Source organism: Amblyomma maculatum, chromosome 7 (genome assembly GCF_055883805.1).
Source record: "Amblyomma maculatum isolate TAMU_Amacu chromosome 7, ASM5588380v1, whole genome shotgun sequence".
In the NCBI taxonomy this organism is placed as follows: Eukaryota; Metazoa; Arthropoda; class Arachnida; order Ixodida; family Ixodidae; genus Amblyomma; species Amblyomma maculatum.
Window position 1 is genome coordinate 41,791,262 of NC_139350.1, and position 21,158 is coordinate 41,812,419.

Sequence of the window (21,158 nt, forward strand, 5' to 3'; positions counted from 1 at the left end):
CCCTAGTCGTAACCGATCGAGGAACCGCGTTTACGGCACAGCTCATGCACGACCTGCTCGAGCTTGGTCATACCAGCCACCGAAAAAGTACTGCGTATCACCCGAAGACGAATGGCCTAACGGAGAGACTCAACAAAACCATCGCCGACATGATCGCAATGTACATAGACTCGCAGCACAAAAACTGGGATGAAATTCTCCCCTACATCACATATGCCTACAACACGGCCACCCAAGAGACGACGCGTTTTACACCATTTCGCCTAGTCTACGGACGTGACGTTCAGACGATGTTAGATGCTATGCTTTCGAGCTGCACAGATGATCATCCACTCACGCCAGACAACGAGCAGTTTGCTCAGCGCTCTTAGGAAGCACGTCAACTTGCCCGCATTCACATTCAGCAACAGCAGGGCACGGATGTACGACGCTACAACCTCCGTCATCGACACGTCGCATACCATCCTGGAGAGAAAGTTTGGTTGTGGACCCCGGTGCGTCGGCCCAGCTTGTGTGATAAACTGATTACCCGTTACTTGGGACCCTACGACGTTCTGCGGCGTATCACGGAAGTAACGTACGACGCCTTCCAGTGGGTACTGTGTAGCCCTCGCGTCGGCAAACACGCTCCGAGGTCGTATACATTGTCCGCATGAAGCCCTATTTCACGCGGTAGTGCGCTATGTGCTTGTTTCGTTGTCGCATAGGACACCTTACCCTGCATCCGTTATCTATTCTGTCCATGTGTTATTCTTTGTTTTCGCATACATTGGCCATCGCTCGCGCTCCGTCTCTGATTTCTTTTTTTGAGGGGAAGTAAAGCCACCTGGTGTCCCCATGTTCTTGCTGCGCCTGGAAGAAGGGCACTGAAGTTGGCTCGCGTGCTGTGCGCGGAACTTTGCGAGCTGGTACAGCTTCGTCACGTCATTTTAGTCACGTCAAGCCCTGTTTTCCGTGACAATATATAAATATCAAAACAACATTCTACTAAGAGCGACCTCGAGTAAAACGCCCTCGTAAAATCGTCCCCAACGTGTTGGATTTAAGGCGAAACAGCACAAAGTTGCTTATGCAGTATCTTCAGCTAGCTCAGTTGGGTGCACTGAAGCTGCTTTTTCACGTGATCGGTTGTAGTGAAAATAAAGATGTGTAGAATATATGCATTTTACATGTTTCGTTTCTTGTAGGAATACAACTCAACAGGTCCACTGATTGCTGAAACCTCCTTGACTTTATTGGATTCCTTGGCGTCCTCATTGGGAATCAATAAATCTAACCATTTTTCTCATTAAGATATATATAGAGCGTTTCAGCAGATACGTTAAAAATAATGTCTGTAAAATCAATTATATATTGGTGCGAGCAAACGTTTTGACGGTGCACACGTAATATTCCGCAATATTAATCTAATTTTCCAGCAAATACAAATAAGCCCAATATATAAATTTTAATTACCTATTCGTGTGGTTAGTACGAAAGGCGAATTTAAATTGGAGAACCAAACGATTCGGTATCAGTTTTTAAATGAAGTGAAACACATTTTCTAATCTCGTGCAGCGTGAGGAATTCTGACACTTTTTCCTGCACGAAACCGAAACTAAGTATCAGTAGCGTAGGAAGCTCGGTTCACTAGAGACATGCGGTGATGACGGAAAGCACAACGGCGCCGAAATCAAACAGTCAGGCTTACTTTGACGTTTCATGGACCTTGTTCCGCGCCGTCGCATTTAAAAATAACCGCCATGCAGCTGCGAAATGACTGGTCGAAATTGAGCAGCGTGGAATGGCACTATGATTTTGTAGAGAGATATACGGTGGCTAATTAGTTAGGTGAGCATAAGATGTATGCTCACTTCTGGGGCCTGCAAGAAAATAGACGGGGCTGTAATCTTCTGGTAACCATTTCGAGGAAATGTACGGAGTAAACAGCGTATCAGGCAGTTACGAGCAGCCACTAACTGACTTTTTACTCACATCGTTGAGGCTCTGCGAGGATTTGTATATCGTGAATTCTATTGAAAAATTTTTTATTGCGAAAGCAATAATACTTTCACTTTTCAGCCCTTCGCGTAGCGAGGCGGTGGCTACCATTGACATTTAGCGTGACCTTTGGCGCGCCGCCAAGCTGAGCTGCGCAAAAACAGAGGCCCCAACTTGCGAGGCGGTAGCTACTAACCGCGGCATAACTCCCGCTCCTTCCACGAGAGGGGCTACAGCCGGAGTGACGTCATCCCATCTGCCGCAGAAACACGGGCCCCAACTTGCGCCGTCGGCTCGCGAGGCGGTAGCTACCAGCCGCGGCCTAACTCCCGATCCCTCCGTGAGGGAGCGCTACAGCCGGAGTGACGTCATCCCTGAGACTTGTGAAACCGTTTAGAATGACGTTTGGGGCGCCGGTTCGGGTACGCCTTTACACACAGAGAGTTAAGCCCAATGTTGATCTACAGGCGGGCGGGCGGAGCTGCAGTTGTGCCACATGCTCCTAAAGCTAAGAAGAATTATAGGGCTGCATCCGCAACTACCGCCGGTGGTGCAACGTTGGATACTATAGGAGCTGGACTAGCGGCAGGTGGAACCAACGCAGTCTCCAGGGATGCTTCCATTTCTGCTGGCGTAAAGAATGCCGTTGCAGCCGGTGCCGGAGCGGCAGTTGTACCTTCTGCCTTAACCTCACCCACAACCAAGTATATCGTTGCAGCCACGGCACTCCTTACCTCGCTACTAGTTATACATAGAATAACCAGGTAGCACCCCGCAATAAACAATAGTTGAACCATATGTCGTGACCAGAGTGAATCACTGCATAACCATAACCCTAACCACAAGCACCACAACCAGCTACACGACCAGCTGAACCTAGGCGTAGCCTAGCTATCGCTTTCGCAATCACCAGGCTTAACCAAGCTAAGCCACTGCCAATTTTATGGAATGTCACACGCTGTTTGGCCGACCGGAGCTCAGCGCAGCGATCTACTCGGTAGACCAGGAATCCGCGAGCAAATTGGAGTGTCGCCCCGTTTCCAGCCCTGGAGTTCGATAGAGCGGGTACCCAGCACATTTTGATATATTGTAGGCATAGGAGACATTTATCAGGATTTTGATCGCCACGGAGTGCGTCTTACTCTTGCAATATTTCGAACCACCATAGTTGGGGCGCTGATTATATTATTGGAAATGCTGGATGTAATGGCGTAAGTTATGGCTGCCTCTTCGGTCTCCTCCGGAGTTTTCGTTTTATCGGTCGCTGCCGATGCTCAGAAGCAGCCTTGGTTTTCAACGAATACTAAGCGAATGCTTTTCTATCAGTTTAATCTGCCGTGTCCCCGTGCGCCTTGCCTTCCTGAACAAAAATTATTTCAAGAAGTATTTTTGCTATAGCCTTTTTTATGCCCTTTATGTAGCCAGTACAATTGTGTTTTAAAAGAGAAGGAAGTAATAAGTTCTCGTGCACATTTCTTGGAACATTCAAGATAGGTGTACGAATTTCTATTGAATTATGCTTTCTATTGAATTAGTAAATCTTATTATCTATTTTTTTATTGAATTCTGATTTCATAAGTATGAAACTGCCCTCTTAAGTGCCTGATAGTCTTTCATGTTGGGTTTACCCCGACCGGAAGGCGCAGTAGTTACGGTGCTCAACTACTGTTCCTAAATACGCGGAATCGAATTCCGGCCTCGGCGGCAGCTTTTCGTTGCAGGCGAAAAGCAAGGCGCCCGTGTGCTGTACGATGTCAGTGCACGTTAAAGAACCCCAGGTGGTCGAAATTTCCGGAGTCCTCCACTACGGAGTCTCTCGTAGCCTAAGTCGCTCTGGGACATTGAACCCCACAAACCAGCCTTTCATGTTGGGCGGCGAAAACCTGTCACAATCGCAAGGCAGCATCCAAAAAAACGCCACTTTATAATTGCAGGAAGTATCACACGTATGCGTGGTCGCTTTTAATGCCATGAAACAGACTGCCACACCCCTCCCATCAATCCCGTGGACTGGGGCGCCGAAATCCCGTCTTGTTTTGAAAGTATGATACTCTATGGAGCCTCTGCTGACGTTCGGAATTCAGAGCTACGCTGCCGATTCAACACTATAGAAGAGACTCGGTATTGGTATTGACGAAGTTCTTGAATCGGCAAGTTAATATTATCTCTCTATATATAAAACTGAAAAAGATTTACCTACATAATTTCAGTTCATAAATTTCTCAACCTTCAAGACCTTTCAGGAACATAATTTTAGCATTGTCTATACGTTGCAAATTACCATTAAGTGCATAACGCCGCGATTATAACGCGGCATTGAAGTTAGTCCCTATTCGGAATCATTAACGCTTACTAAGGAAATACCTTGCCTAATTCTTATTTAATGTTAATGAAAATGGCACTTGAAGCTGCAAGCATAAAATTGGAGCTATAAATTAATACACAAGCTTGAAGGCCTCGCCTTCAGAAAGGGGTTCTTGAGCCATGGTCTTGCCCGAGACAATTATATCCAGTCTGTTTTAAAAATACCAGTTTATTTTCGGATAAACGCAAAAATATTCAGTAAAAGGGACATCAAACAAAACTGCGCTAGAGACATGCTGTCAACACGCACGACAATGCACTGACAAGGATAAAAAAACCAAACGAGGGTCAAGGCATCACCGCGGCAAACACAACACACTGCGGCGCGAACACGGCTAGCGACAGGGCCAATGCACTGACGGCGCAACAGATATTGCTCCTCGCGTGGCAGCCACTCACGCGAATAGGCCTAGGCCGTTTCTACAGGCACTCCTTCCATCTCCATGTCGCCAGTCGTCTTTCCGTCGTCCGTGCACACCCCGTTGTACCCGCGACGCTCGCGGGCAGCCAGCCCCGCGCTGGCCTCCCTAGCGGGGAAAAGCCCCGCGCCTTGCTTCCGAAGCGCTTATCTACCATCGTATCTTCGCTGCTAACATCACGCCCCCAAGATTAGCTGCTCGCTCATGCGAACTCGCGCCGCCCACGCATACACAATACAAATAGGAAAACGCGCACGTGGTTTAAACACTTCAAGGGGCTGCGGAGACCCACAACTTGGAGTCATATTACAGGACAGCTTAGAGCAGCCCCGTCTCCTGGAAATCCAGCGTTGTCGTCTAGCAGCGGTTTTAAAATAATCCGAGGTGTTACAAATGAGAAACTCGAACTAATTTAATAAAATGAGGTTTTCGTCAGTGGGCTTGAATTCCAGACCTTCAGAGCGCCATGCGGGGCGCAACCTGTTGGCCACGCAGGGTTGTTGCTACCAAGTGTCGAGTGAAACGCTTGTCGTACCTGCGACGCACCAACGAGGACTTTGTGAATGTGAGCACTCCAAGTCCACTTTCTAGGCTTCTTTGTATGAAGAAATTGTTGAGTGAACAGTGGGGATGCTTTCAGTTTTCTTCGTCACTGAATCTGTAAACTTTCCACAGTGAAAAATTAGATACAAAATAAACTAACCGATTTCATAAGAAACGTTCCTTCCAGACAGGCCTGTTCACGAAATGATTGGGAAGGGGACATCAACACTTGCCTAGAAAGGCAGTGAAATGTTGTCGGATTAAAGAAATAGACTGTGAAGAAAGGAGAGGCACAGCATGTGACGCTCACTTTGATTCAGTATATTACCTTGAAGATTTCCCGTAAGAGGGCACTACATATGGGATAGGGTTATGTACAAATGCAGATCCCTCATGATTAAACAATCATTGAAAAAATGGTCAGTTAAATGTGCCATAATTGTCCGTGGACACGTCGTAGCAGTGGTGTAGCATACCCTCGTGGTCCGGCGGCAGACGAAGGCGACAGCCTCAGCGCGCCTGCCAAGAACGCGCAGGTAGGATTTCATGGCTGCTGAACTCAATGCCAGCAGCGCGCTATTCTACTCCCGCATCATGACTCAGCCGGTTCTCCCAACTATATTTGTGAAGACAAGATAAGGACTTGTCTCTGTGTTTCATCTCCACAATGTTATGGAAAGGCCGTTCCAGTCCGTAGTGGTCCGGAAGGAAAAGTAGGCAGGGAAGGTTGTGGTTCGAGCGTGTGGGCTCGCAACTTGTAACAGATGGCTGGCGCGATGGGATATGCGGGCTATAGGTGTGATGTAGAGTGCATGACGAAGGGAAGATAAAAATATTGTACAAAGACGCCTACTGGAGACGCTGAGAGGCCAGATTTAAATTTTAAAGGTGTAACGCGGACTTCATATCTGTAGAAGGAGTGAATGAATGTGACTGCGCGATTTTTGATGAGCCGGTGATGTGATTGATAGGGGATCCAAATAGGCGCCGCATATTCGACCGGGACCTGACAATTGTTTTGTACGCAATCTTTACATGGGGTGCAGCGCTGCACAGATGACGTTTCAGAGAGCCTAATGTTTTATTATATGCTGCGATGATATTAGTTACATGCGAGTGCCAAGAATGATCATTTGACAGGGTCACATCTAGATATTTATAAGACTGCACAAGCTTGAGTGTCGTATTAGTGACATTGAAAGGAAAAAGAAAGGAGTTATTATGATATCGAAATTTGGACTTGTTGGTTCATACTTTCAAGCTGGAGACACTTCCAAGCTCAGTCCCTCGTCTTGTGTGCACTACAGCTTGGAGTTATGATAGGACATCTATTTATATTTAATGGCTTTTAAGGTCATTATCGAATTGTTTCAAGGCATTCCCTTTGGACTTTTAAAAGCGCCATAAGAGCACGAGTGAGGGAGGCAGTAAGTAAAAAACTCTATAAAAATGCATTGTAGTAAGCACCTTAGCAGTGTTTTCTGCGCACACTAAAACATTGTTCCGACCACCTGAGTGGGTATATCTTGTATGGTGTGGGTTTGAACGTATATCATATCTTTCACGGACCATCAAAACATCATTTTTGAGCCCATCAGCATATTGTGCTTTCAAAGCGATTGATCTCTAAAAGGTTGCCAAAATGCTCATGACGCCTTTCTTTGTCTAAAATGCGAACTCTTCTGAAGGCGAGCGATTTTTAGATGGCGTTGTACTTTATGAATATAAATAGTGTTAGGGTTCAGCTTGAATGATCTGTCCTCATATTCCACGCAAATGGTTTGTACTATTTTTTTTCTTCCTACTGTTTTGCATGCGATCCAGTTGAGTGAGGTATTTTGTTGTGCATGGAAGGAACGTAAAATTCATTAGGCTGTCCAACTAGCGCCAAGAAACGGGTGTGGTCGTTCAACGAACGTAAGGTCGCATTAACTTTCAATATATTTTAATGCAGCGCGGCCATGGTCAGTTGACAAGCTTTTGAAGCGATTTACGAGAAGAAAATGTCGCCCAGTAACCGGCACAAGTGTGTGCTTCATGGTTTTGTGTAGAAAATAGAGCCAAATGGGAGTCTATTATACTCTTTAACTTTTCAACTTTTCTGCTCCAGGATAGTGCCCAGGCAGCACAAATGCTCGGGCCAATATTGTGAGTGAGTTGGCAGCGATCAGCCCTATGTAGGCCCAGCACTGCCATCTTATGGCTGGTACTGGTTATGCCATTCTATAACACGTTCAACACTGACCCTGACGATTCCATGGGTAACCAATATTGCTCGTACCTAATTATAATGATAACAACATCGGCCCGTCATGTCCGACGCTCTCACAATATCGGTGGTACCATTATACGAAGATGGCAATGATGGGCGTGGATATCCGGCTTATCACCGGTGTTGGCATTGAAATTTGATACGAATGGCTATAATGGACAGCATTAGCCATCAGTCCACTGATGCTGGCCAATATTCGACATATGCTGGACAATAATGTGAGCCGCGTTACAATGGCCCGCCAAGGTTAGATAAACACTGGCATACCTTACATATCAACGATATTGGCATTGCCATTTCATAAGGATGGCTATATCGAACAGCGTTAGCCATTACTCCACTGACGTTAGCCATTATTGGCATATGCTGGACAAGACAATACTGTCAGTTCTGTTACCATGTCCCACCAGATGCAATGACATACACTTTAGTCCACATTGTCTTGTTTATTTCACCTACTGGTCAATATTAGATGCAAATTAGCATGTGGCTAGAAATATTCTATGGGAAACCGCATTGTGTGCTTTTGCGCTTCGCAGGCTCATTTAATATTTGGATTCGTTAACTGTGCTGTTATAATCGATGTTTTCAAGTTACCTTTGCAATTTTAAATGCTTCGGAAATCTTGCGTCTAAATAATTATAATTCCGCGGTGCTGGTTTCCGTCGTGTTTGCTTTAATCCTACCAAGCTGTTTTGATGTTGCTTGGGATTACACCATGTTCTTTTACATTAGATCTTAATTGACTTAAGCTGGCACTGTAATCAATCTGTATGTGTGCTGTGACTAATTTTGATGAGACCGACGATCGATCAACAGCGTCAAATATCAATGAGTTCACCACCGTTTGCCGGTCTATCAGGGCCGCGGCGGTGATAAATAGTTCCCTGCCAATCGGGAGATTATAAATAATCAAAACGACATGTCATATAGCACGCATAGGCAATGGTTGCTATTTTTTGTATTCTATTCAGCAATGGTCTAGGTTCTTCCATGGCTGCTCCCGTAGCGATTCCTGCTGCTCTGGGTGAAGAGAATTCCAAAAGTTTTAGCAAATGTCTTTGCCCCGAGTGTATTAGTTTTCACAACAGTGGCTTCAAACAGACGTTACCCCAGGACACGCATGCAGTGCGATGCAATTAATGAGAGATAAGCGTCGGCCTATTAATGCTCGTACGTGACTGAGATCGACTATGGCGAGCGCGCTTCCATTTATTTATTTATTTACAATATACTGCAGGCCCTTTGGTGGGCCCAAGCAGGAGTGGCAACAATAATATTATTACATCATATATAAAGAAAAAGATTTACACAGCTAGAACACAATAATCATGGCAGCCAGGGTTAGAAAAATCGAACATTTGGTACAATAATCAAACGAAAAACGTCAGTGAAATCGGCAGTACAAGGGAAAACATTTTTTTTGTTATTTAAAACACACACAAATATTTAAAGCAGCAACACAACAACAGGAAGGAAAGAAGCCAACAGTCGGCGAGGCCAAGGAAAGCGTTGGGGATGGTACTTTATGTCTTTTTTTTAATGTTTACTTGGATAATCACAGAAATTAGTATTGTAAACTGTTTAGGGGAAAGATAATTAGAAACAAAGTAGAAGAAAAAACAACGTGCCGATGATGGGATCCGAACCCACGACCTCCGAATAACGAGTCCGGTGCTCTTCCAACTGAGCTACATCGGCCGCTGTCCCCCCTGCTACTTTCTTGGGTATTTTTGTTGTCTGTATACGAACCTTGAGAGTGTTCACCAGCGTCACCCTCAGCCATAGCGGCGGACGTGGGACGTCCTTTGTTACCGCCAGCGTCACGTAGAACGAGATCAAGAGCGAGGGCGAAAGCTGTGCTAGAACCCTCTTACGCTACCTATGGCTTCAAGACTGCCAGAACCGAGACCTCCGTAAGCTACAAGCAGATCAATCAAGTGGAAATGAGGGTGCTCGTTATAATACATGAAGGAAAGAAGCCAACAGTCGGCGAGGCCAAGGAAAGCGTTGGGGATGGTACTTTATGTCTTTTTTTAATGTTTACTTCGATAATCACAGAAATTAGTAATGTAATCTGTTTAGGAAAAAGATAATTAGACACAAAGTAGAAGAAAAAACAACGTGCCGATGATGGGGTCCGAACCCACGACCTCTGAATAACGCGTCCGGTGCTCTTCCAACTGAGCTACATCGGCCGCTGTCCCCCCTGCTACTTTCTTGGGTATTTATGTTGTCTGTATACGAACCTTGAGAGTGTTCACCAGCGTCACCCCCAGCCATAGCGGCGGACGTGGGACGTCCTTTGTTACCGCCAGCGTCACGTACAACGTGATCAAGAGCGAGGGCGAAAGCTGTGCTAGAACCCTCTTACGCTACCTATGGCTTCAAGACTGCCAGAACCGAGACCTCCGTAAGCTACAAGCAGATCAATCAAAGGGAAATGAGGGTGCTCGTTATAACACATGAAGGAAAGAAGCCAACAGTCGGCGAGGCCAAGGAAAGCGTTGGGGATGGTACTTTATGTCTTTTTTTAATGTTTACTTAGATAATCACAGAAATTAGTAATGTAATCTGTTTAGGTAACACAACAACAGGTTAGTTAAGGTAGTCAAGACTCAATTAGGTCAATCGAGTCGATGCTATTTGTTAGGTGAGGTGGCAGTCGGTTCCAGTCTTCTATAGTACGAGGAAAAAAGGAATATTTAAAAGCGTTTACTCTAGAATTGTATGGAGTTAATTGATGTTCGTGACGATTTCTTGTCAGACGGGTGTTTAACTCTTTCAGGTAAGGCCAGGAGTTCATTAACAATTTATTGTGTTTCAGCAAGAACAGAAGTTTGAGTCTGAATCTTTCTTCGTAATTCGAGTGTTGGGATGTTATGTTGCTTCATTAGTTCTGTTGGTGAATCCATTGCACGATACTTGGAAAATAAAACGAATAGCTTTGCGTTGGATCATTTCGAGTGCGTGAATATTGCGTTTTGTGTACGGGTCCCAAACAGTGGAGGCATATTCAAGCTTGGGTGTTATGATTGACGAGTATGCTAACAGCTTTACATTAGGCGGAGCTTGCTTTAGTTTGTGTCGTGAAAGGGATAGCTTTTTAAATGAAGATGCGCATATGTTAGAAACATGTCGGTTCCAATTAAGTTTATTAGTTATAGTGACTCCAAGGTATTTGTATTCGCTGACTTCAGTTAAAGGATGAGACGGAAGATTGTACTGGAATGAATGTGTGATTCGCTTATTTGTTATTTTCATGAAGACCGGTTTATCTGTGTTAAGTTTCATATCCCACTCACTGCACCATTCATGAATTTTATTAAGGCTAGAGTAAGGAGTAATTGGTCACTAAGATCGTTAATCCCATGAAAAAGAACGCAATCGTCTGCAAAGAGCCGAATTTGAATCGGGTCAGCTATTGCATTGATAGTATCATTAATATAAATGAGAAACAAAAGCGGCCCGAGTACGCTACCTTGTACCAAAATATACTTTAAAAATACACTATGCCATTTAAGCTATGCGAATACGAAGTATCTCAGTACATACTTTCGCTTAAACAATTTAACATTGGTGAATCTAAATTAAAGCTGGGTTATTGAGCGGTAAATTAAACGTCGGTCCGCACATGCATGGATGTTCCCACATATGGCAAATCGTATCGACGCTTCCTGCTCCTTTGTCGCTCTAAGCAGTATTAGAAAAAAAAAATGAAGAGAAAACACTGCACATACAATCTCAGTATGAATATTAAAGTTATGCTGAAAACACTTAACTGGGTTACAGTTTCACGTTTCTTCATCGCACTCGTTCGCACATTTTTTTTTCTCAAGCGTCCGCTCTAGTTGACAAAACACCATGCACTTCTGTTCCAGTCCAGTTATCGCACTCACTCGCGCCTAAATAGGGATGCTCTGTTCGCTGCTTACTAGGTCAATTGAAAACAGTACAAACAAAGGAACACAAACATGAAGGCACGGCGCCAGCAACAGCTGCGCCGACTTGCCCGAGTGGATGCACTCTGCAGGTGGGGTTGTCGGTTTACATGCTGTGTGATGCAATCCAAGACGCAGGCCCTGACGCTCCACGTGTGGTTCAAGGTGCACACGGCCGCCGCCCCGGCGGGAAGTTCCGACGCGGTGCATCAGCCGCTATGCTTTAAGGCGCTATTTCTTTTATATACATATTTGACGTAAGTAACGCTCGCGTAACTTACGTTGTAGGCTTTGCAAACTAGTAGACCATCGCATACGTGTATAATCAAAAATACGACTGCAATGACCTTGGCGCATTAATCACTGATGGAATATCGCACACATACAGTACTGGTAAATGCTGTATGATTCTATAAAACACTCATTCGGCAAACGAGTACGCCAGCTATTTGCCAAAACAGGCCGCGAATATTCAAATCACTGCAGTGGCAAAAGGGATCGCAGAGCCAGCTAGAGTCGCCCGCGGCACGACGGCGGGCCGGCATTGATATTTCACAAGAACTTGAAACGCGAAATATATTCGCGTGGGGCTTTGTCACACTGAATTTCATAGGAATAAAAAATAGCTTCGTGTAGCAGCCAGTATACAAGAACGGCAGCTCAGCAGAACAACATTTGATTCGACGGCATGCCAAGTGCATAGATAGCATAATTTTACAATTTCTGGTTTATTTATTCTTTTTTCGCAGAAGTGAGAAAAAAAAGAAATCTGTAACGTTTCTCCGCTTTTATTCACATCCCCAATTTCGCGATTCCATCGTCGTTCACTGCAATACAATGCTTGCGCTACATATGGCAAGAAGGATTAACTGTAGAGTTCAAAAACTAAATAAAGCAGTCGTTGTTTTACAATTAAGCTTAATTCGGTATCAAAGCAAATTTATTCTCTAACTACCTCTGTTGTGGAACAGTTACAGGCGTGCGCAGGGAAGGTAGTTTTTTTTTATTACAAATATTGTGCATGCAGAGAAGATACCTGCATGTAAACTGACTTGTTAGCATTAGAACGAAAAAAAAATGTGGAAGATAAGACTGGAAACACAAATAAAACACGAAAAAGTACAATGGGTATATTAACGATTAACAACTGGATTATAATGACATCTTTGTTTCGCACACGCTTGTTCGCAGAGTTTTCCAGCGCCTGCTCAATCCCGTCCTAGCGCAGTTCGCACTCCTGGCGTTTCCCGGACTGGACTCTCTCACCGCATGCGATATGACCAAGGTCCGAGGTTGCATGCGCGCGTCGAAATCCACGCAGGTGCGCCAAAGCGGTGGACGGGTCGACGCACCACTCAGGGTCCAAGGGGCGGAAGGCCGCCGCCCAGGGGAAGGAATTGCGCAGTAATAAAAACACGAACGCTAACAGACTGGAGACTTCTTTCAAACATTTCCGGGCTCTCATAACAGGTTGCATAGAGAAATGTGTTTTTACCGCATTTTAAATAATTTGTATATTCTAAAAATTTGTGCTTGATGTTTATTTTATTTTAGAACCTGCTCTATATTGATACAAACTATAGTCGACGACGAAGCAGACGCAATCAGTGGCTAGTTGACGTAGACGATGAAGTGGTTGCTGGTTGGTGTAGACGACAAAGTTGGCTTCCTGGTTCCTCCTCTGAACATATGGCGATGGGTGAGCGTGACAGATAGCATCCTGATACTTCCGTCCTGATTTGTACATGACTGTTACGTCATATTCTTGTAATCTAAGGCTCCATCTAGCGAATCGTCCTGAGGGGTGTCTGAGGCTCGCGAGTACCAGCATAATAAATGGTGGTCGCTCATAATGCGGAAAGGTCGGCTGTAGAGGTAGAGTCGGAACTTGGTGAGGGTCCATATTACCACCAGACATTCTTTCTCAGTTGAATAGTTGGTTTCGGAGCGGGTAAGTGTTCGGCAAGGAACCCTAGAAGCAAGGAACAATAATTTCAGAGATATCATTACTGAGTGCGCGGCAGAAGTAGGTGGTAGGATAGTTAGAGAGGATACCGGTAAGCTGTCTAAGGAAATGAAAGATTTGATTAAGAAACGCCAGAGTATGAAAGCTTCCAATCCAACAGACCAGATCGAATTGGCCGAGATATCAAAGCTAATCAATAATCGCAAGGTGGCCGATATAAGGAAGTATACCATGGATAAATTTGAGCATGCTGTAAAGAATGGGGGAAGCCTTAAAGCAGTAAAGAAGAAATTTGGCACAGGCAAAAGCCAGATTTATGCGATACGGGAGCAAGGCGGGCAACGTCATCACTAATATGGACAAGATAGTCAAAGTAGCCAAGGAGTTCTATACAAATCTCTACAGTAGCCAAAGTAGTCGGGACCGTAATGAGATTGGCGGTAGGGAAAAACAGTCAGACGTTCCACCAGTGACGAAGGCCGAGGTCAAGAAAGCACTAGAAACTATGAAAAGTGGGAAAGCAGCTGGAGCGGATCAGATAACTACGGATTTGCTGAAGGACGGGGGGGATATCATGCTAGAAAACCTGGCCACCCTGTATATGCAGTGCCTGGTGTCATCGACAGTACCGGAACCATGGAAGAATGCAAACATTATCCTCATTCACAAGAAAGGGCTCTAAGGACCTTAAAAATTAGACCAATCAGCTTACTGTCTGTTACGTACAAGGTAGTTACTAAGGTAATCGCTAACAGAATCAGGACAACATTTGACTGCAACCAAGCAAAGAATCAAACAGGTTTTTGGAAACGGTACTCTACTATCGATCATATCCATACCATCAATCAGGGGATAGAAAAATGCTCGGAATATAAGCAGCCCTTATACATAGCATTCATTGATTACGAAAAAGCATTTGACTCCGTTGAAACCTCGGCGGTGATGCAGGCATTGCGAAATCAGGGGTGGACGAGCCGTACCTGAAAGTGCTGGAATATATATATAGTGGCTGCACAGCAATCATATTTCTGCATAAAGAAAGTAACAAAATTCCCATAAAGAAAGGTGTTAGGCAAGGAGACACAATCTCCCCAGTACTATTCACAGCTTGTTTAGAGGAAATATTCAGAGTTGGAATGGGAGCAGTTAGGGATAAGGGTAGATGGAGAATACCTCAGTAATCTGCGATTTGCTGATGACATTGCCTTGCTAAGCAGCTCGGGGGATGAACGGCAAATAATGATTGATGACCTAGACAGGAAAAGTAGAAAGGTAGGCTTGAAAATAAATATGCAGAAGACTAAGGTAATGTTCAAGAGCCTCGGGAAGGAACAGCAGTTTATATTAGGTAGCGAAATACTGGAAGTAGTAGGCGAATATGTCTACTTAGGACAGGTAGTAACCGCAGATCCGGACCATGAAAAGGAAATAACAAGAAGAATAAGATTGGGATGGAGCGCCTTTGGCAAGCACTCGCAGATTATGACTAGCGGCTTACCAGTATCGCTCAAGAGGAAATTATACAACAGTTGCATCTTGCCTGTACTCACCTATCGGGCTTAAACGTGGAGGCTAACCAAGAGAGTTTTACTTAAGTTGAGGAAAACTCAGAGGGCTATGGAACGAAAAATGGTAGGGGCAACATTAAGAGATAGAAAGCGTGCAGAGTGGTTCAGAGAAATAACTCAAGTTACCGACATTCCAGTGGAAATTAAGAAGAATAAATGGACATGGGCAAGACATGTAGTGCGAAGAGAGGATAACCGATGGTCGCTGAGGGTATAGTGCTCTAGAATAATGGGCAGTGTGACGACGGGCGCCGGAGAGCGGGCCGCTTTTGTGATGACAGGAACCGACTTCCGTGAGAGGGCGCGACGTGCAACAGGGGTGCCACGTTCGCCGCTCGGCGCGTAGCGGCCGCAGGGATAGTGGCGGTACAGATGAGGGTCGTGGTTCTCTTTGGAGCTATTTTCACGCGCTACGCAATTGGTGCGATATTTAATATAGAGGCTACTTATTCCAAGCTCTTAAACTGATCCCTGCCATTTCTTAACGTAAATCTGTAGACGCCGTGCACGCTTGGGTAGTCCTGCGGAGCAGCGCGCGATGTTTGAATCGCTATTTGAAAACTCTTTCAACATTTCTTCTTCCTGCGGACAGCCATAAATCGTCCAGATGAGCAATTTGTACTTAATGCTTCCAACGAAGCGTGGTGTTCTGCATTCGTTCTTCCAGTAAGGGAATAAAGGCTACTGCCGAGGAGCGCTACTAACACGCAGAGAAAAACAGTATGCATGCGAAGCAAAGCTTGTGCTACGTAAGGCCTCTTTAGGAACACCTTATTTTTTTACGAGCCTTATTTACGAACACATTTTTCATCTTGTGCCTATTAATACGCAACAACGTTTATCTTGAATCGTCAGTGATCTGTAATATATCTATTTAATCATTGTCCGTTATGTGCCCCAATCACCACTTACAGAAATGACAAATACAGTGTGCGAAAGTGTAAAGGACTGTGGTTACGGGCAAAAAAAGAGAGCGTATACACGACTGAAGCATTTATTTTTGTTCATGATTAACAAATACATATATCGCGGACATTTGTTTACGTGCCGCTCCCCAAAGGATGAACCAGCTGTTTAGATGAAAAAAAAGGTCAAGTACAGCTAGGGCCATACTTCAGATAAAATATGAAAAAGTAAACCTGTCACATACGTTTACGAGGGAATACGTTCATATTTTGGGCACTTCAGTGCGGACGCTTTACTGGCATCAAAGTGTACTGAGCAAAAAAAGCACTTATAATTGCGCCTCGTATTGGCAGGTATGATGCAGTTCTTGGCGCGCACCGAGAGATGAAAAATGCGAAAATGATGACGGGCACCTTATGCGCATGCAATTAATATAAGGCCGAATCCAAATGCGGACATTAATGCCTGTTTATTCGTTGATTGTGTGGTATGAAATGTGAGTAATCGACTGGATATACTCGCCAACTACTGCTTGCCAGACTACAGTCGGGCTACTTGCCGCGGCTACTTTTTGCAGAACTAATCAGGCTATAATTGTAAACAAGGTTGATATTACACGTGGAATACTTCCAAGGGAATTTAATTGTTTTCCCTTTGGGAACTTTTGTTGTGGTTTGCTTACTTCGCAAAGAGCGAAGCCGCAAAATCACATGAAATTTAATTACTTCAAGTGTGAGCTTTGTGGTCATGGTGAAATTGCGCAACAAACACGACACAAAAGTAAGAGGGACACGTAGCACGGGACGGGACGAGCTGGTTGAGCTCGTCCCGTGCTACGTGTCCCTCTTACTTTTGTGTCGTGTTTGTTGCGCAATTTCACCATGACTAGAGTAGACATTCACCAACTAGCCCGCCAACAGCTCCTGTTAGAGCTTTGTGGTGCTCCAGGTAGGTAAAATTTTTGAACTTCCACACTTTACAGGAAGGTTAAAAAATCTGAAGTGCAAAGGCGTCCAAAAGGACCGTACACCCGAGCCAAAGTTTTGTGTAAATTTCTACCTAGCTTCGAGCCTATGGCGCAGATTTTGTTCGTGGCGAGAAATCATGCCGGCCTGACAACCTTTCTTTCGCAGAAGGATGATCTACCGGAAGCGAATTAGGCGTTTACTATAGCTTCTCCATCCTCTATTTCCGTCGTTCTTTCTTTTTCAAAACGTTTTTCTTTTTCTTCATTTCGTATGTGCACCAAAACAGGACTAGAGAGATCTTCGGAGGGCAATGACTTGCATATTACTGCTTGCTTAAGCACGCAGAATAAAAACTACCTAGACATTTTTTGGAACAATTAAGTCATTGTCAAACTATGTGCATTGAGATTAAATGTCTTAAGCATAGCGCGGATCTCTGGGTATTTAAAGCTGCCCGTTACACACAATGTTCCAGCTTATGGAAAGAAAAGAAAATGGTGTGTTCTTAGATTAGTGTACAGTCTTACAGTTGACTCTTAAATGTCGATGCTTATATCTTTATGCGCGTTTGATTGTAGCCTGTTTGCGTACTACTTTCCTCTTCCCAGGCCTTCATTTGGTTGTTTCCTTTTTTTTATTTTCTTACTTCGTCTTCAGCTGCCTGCCTTCTTCGTCGTGCGTTTGCCGTGCCACACAGAAATTGCAAACCTATGTTGACATTCGCGGTCGCTCTTTTCACGGCGTTGCGTGCTTTCCACCAACCCATTTCTCCCTCCCTGGTAGGCGACACGTCTCTTTTTTTTCCTGTGAAACCTTTACTTCCCACTTCTTCCACCTTTCCTGACCCACTGTGTTCCGTTATTCAGTAGCCCTTTACCTGGAGTGGTGTCGTTCGTTTTTCATGTCCTATGTATACCTCCTTGCGGGGTAGTCCACATTTAATTCATTCGAACTGAATACCGACTTCTCTTGTGGCTTCAGGTGACGTAGTGTAGTAGACCGCATAGTTTGTGCGTGAAATAATGGAATACACCATTTTGGACTGTTTTGGTAATGGGGTCACAGTAGCCAGCGCTCGAACGCACGTGTTACATATTTGACTTTTTCATACGTCCTGTCTCCACACTGCCCTCTTTTCAAAACGAGTACATTTCTGGACATCAGTTAGGTGCATTAGGAATGCTAAACCGAGCGATACGACGAGTGAAGTGTGCTGTGTGAGTGAATTTGTACGCCCTCTCCAAGCTGCTTTCTAAGCCTGTCATGTTGCTTCCCGAGGTGTTGCCGACGGCCAAAATGGAAAATAAATTAGGTGATTGCTAACAGCACTGAGCCCTGTTAACCCGCATATTTGTAAAATCTTGTCGCGAATATCTCGAGGCGACGCACAAGCAAACAAGAACGTACAGTGCACACGGTATCCGCCCGCCGCACAGCGCGCATACGCGGGCGCCCGGACGGCAGACACACCAGTTGCTGGTGGCGCCCTTTGCGTTGTGGCGCCTCCGTCATCGCAAAAGCGGCCCCCCACTCCCATGCATTTCGCGGTGCGGCCAACACACTGCCCAATCTTCTAGAGCACTATACTGAGGGTAACAAACTGGATTCCAAGGGAAGGAAAGCGTAGCAGGGGGCGGCAGAAAGTTAGGTGGGCGGATGAGATTAAGAAGTTTGCAGGGGTCAAGTGGATGCAGCTAGCACAGAACCAGGTTAAGTGGAGAAATGTGGGAGAGGCCTTCATCCTGCAGTGGGTATAATCAGGCTGATGATGATGATGATGAATTAGTCACTGTTGTTCTAGTTATGTTGTCAGACATCAATATTTCCGATCTAGATTTGAATTTCTACTTTCATAGTTCCCAGATGATGATATTGGACAGTTTCTTTTATTTTAGCAGTAAAACAACCCTTTTTAATGCGAAAAATGCTTCTAGTTTAAATCTCTGAATGAGTTATTGTCTGGTTGTTAGTTGAAAGTTTAGAGTTCCATTCTTGCCAACTGTTCATGCAGTTAACATAACAAAGGTTGACAGATTTACTGATTTGGTATGTTCTAAATATTTTTATGCTTATTTTGTTTTAGAGCCTGCATTATATTCTGATACAATAAAAATGGCAGCCTGATTTAGTTACTTTTCTACTTATGTTGTCAGACATCGATATTTCTATTCTAGATGTGATTTTATGCTTTAGTAGTTCCCAGATGATAATATGGGACAGTTTCTTTCATTTTTGCAGTAAAACACCACCTTTTAATGCAAGAAACGTTTCCAGTTTTAAGCTCCGAATGATTTATTCTCTGGTTGGTGGTTGAAAATTTACAGTTGCTTTGTTCCCGACTGTTCTAGCGTTTAACATAACAAGGATGATAGATTTACATATTTTGTATATTCTCAATTTTTTGTTTGATGTATATTTTAGAGCAGAGCCTGCATTACATTCTGATACAATAGAAAACACAGCTGATTAGTCACAATTATGTTGTGAGGCATCGATATTTCCATTCTAGATTTTAATTTGTACTTTCATAGTTGCCAGATGATGATATTGGACAGTGTCTTTTATTTTTACAGTAAAACACCCCTTTTTAATGCAGAAAATGTTTCCAGTTTTAAGGTCTGAATGAGTTATTGTGTGATTAATGGTTGGAAGTTTGCAGTTCCATTGTTCTCAACTGTTCTTGCAGCTTAACATAACAAGGTTGATAGATATACATATTCCTTTATATTTAAAATATTTTTTTTTGTGTTTATTTTATATTAGAGCCGCATTATATTCTGGTATAATAATGCGCAGCCTGGGTTAGTCACTGTTCTAGTTATGTTGGCAGATATCGATATTTCCGTTCTAGACTTGAACATCTGCTTTCAGTGTTGCCAGATGATCATATAGGCCAGGTTCTTTTATTTTTGCAGCAAAACATTCCCTTTAATCCGCAAAATATTTCCATTTTAAATCTTTGAATGAGTTATTGTCTGCTTCTCGGTTCAGAGTTTGCAGTTCCATTGTTCCCGATTGTTCATACAGCTTAACATAAGAAGGGTGATAGATTTATATAATTTGTATGTTCTAAAAGTTTGTGCTTGATGTTTATTTTATATTAGAGCCTCTTCTATATTTTGATAAATAAAAGCTCCGCCTGAATTTGTCACTGTTAGTCTAGTTATCTTTTCAGACATCGATATTTCCAATCTAGATTTGAATTTCTGCTTTCATAGATGCCAGATGATGATATTGGACAGTTTCTTTTATTTTTGCAGTTAAACATCCCTTTTTAATTTTAAAAACGCTTCCTTTTTAAAGCTCTGATTGAGGTATTGTCTGATTGGGGATTGAAAATTTGCAGTTCCGTTGTTACAGAGTTTTCATGCAGAATAGCATAACAAGGTTGAAATATTTATTTATTCTGAATATTCTAAATTTTTTGTTTGATGTTTATTTTATATTAAAGCCTGCATTACATTCTGATACAATAAAAAGCACAGCCTGATTTAGTCACTTTAGTTCTAGTTATGTTGTCAGACATCGATATTTCTGTTCTAGATTTGTATTTTTGCTTTCATAGTTGCCAGATGATCATATTAGACAGTTTCTTTTATTTTTGCAGTAAAACATCCCTTTTTAATGCGAAAAATATTTCCAGTTTAAAGCCCTGAATGAGTTAATGTCTAATAGGTAATTGAAAATTTGTTGTTTCATTGTTGCCAACTGTTCGTGCAGCCTGAGATAACAAGGTTGATAGATTTACATATTTTGTATATTCTTAATTTTTGGTTTGATGATAATTTTGTTTCAGAGCCTGCAGTATATTTTGGTACAAAAAAAACCTCCGCCTGATTTTGTCGCTGTATTTCTAGTTGAGCTGTCAGACATCATCATTTCAATTTTAGATTTGAATTTATGCATTCATAGTTGCCAATTGATGATACTGGACATTTTTGTTTATTTTTGCAGTAAACCGTCCCTTTTTATAGCGAAAAATGTTTCCAGTTTGAAGGTCCCAATTAGTTATTATCTGGTGATTGGTTGAGCGTTTGCAGTTCCGTTGTTGCTGACTGCTCATGCTGCTTAACATAATTGATAGATTTATATAATTTGTATGTTCTAAAAGTTCCTGCTTGATGTCTATTTTATATTAGAGCCTGCTCTTTATTGATACAAACTATAGTCGACGACGAAGCAGAGGCAATCAGTAGCTAGTTGACTTAGACGATGAAGTGGTTGCTGGTTG

The 21,158-nt window shown here is 43.5% G+C and overlaps 1 non-coding gene across 1 annotated transcript; it reads right to left on the reverse strand.

Annotated features, from left to right (window-relative positions):
- Positions 1-9,206: 9,206 nt before the first annotated feature.
- Positions 9,207-9,279, reverse strand: TRNAT-CGU (transfer RNA threonine (anticodon CGU)). The gene has a single exon. It is a non-coding gene; the product is annotated as a tRNA-Thr (tRNA).
- Between the last annotated feature and the right edge of the window lie 11,879 nt (positions 9,280-21,158).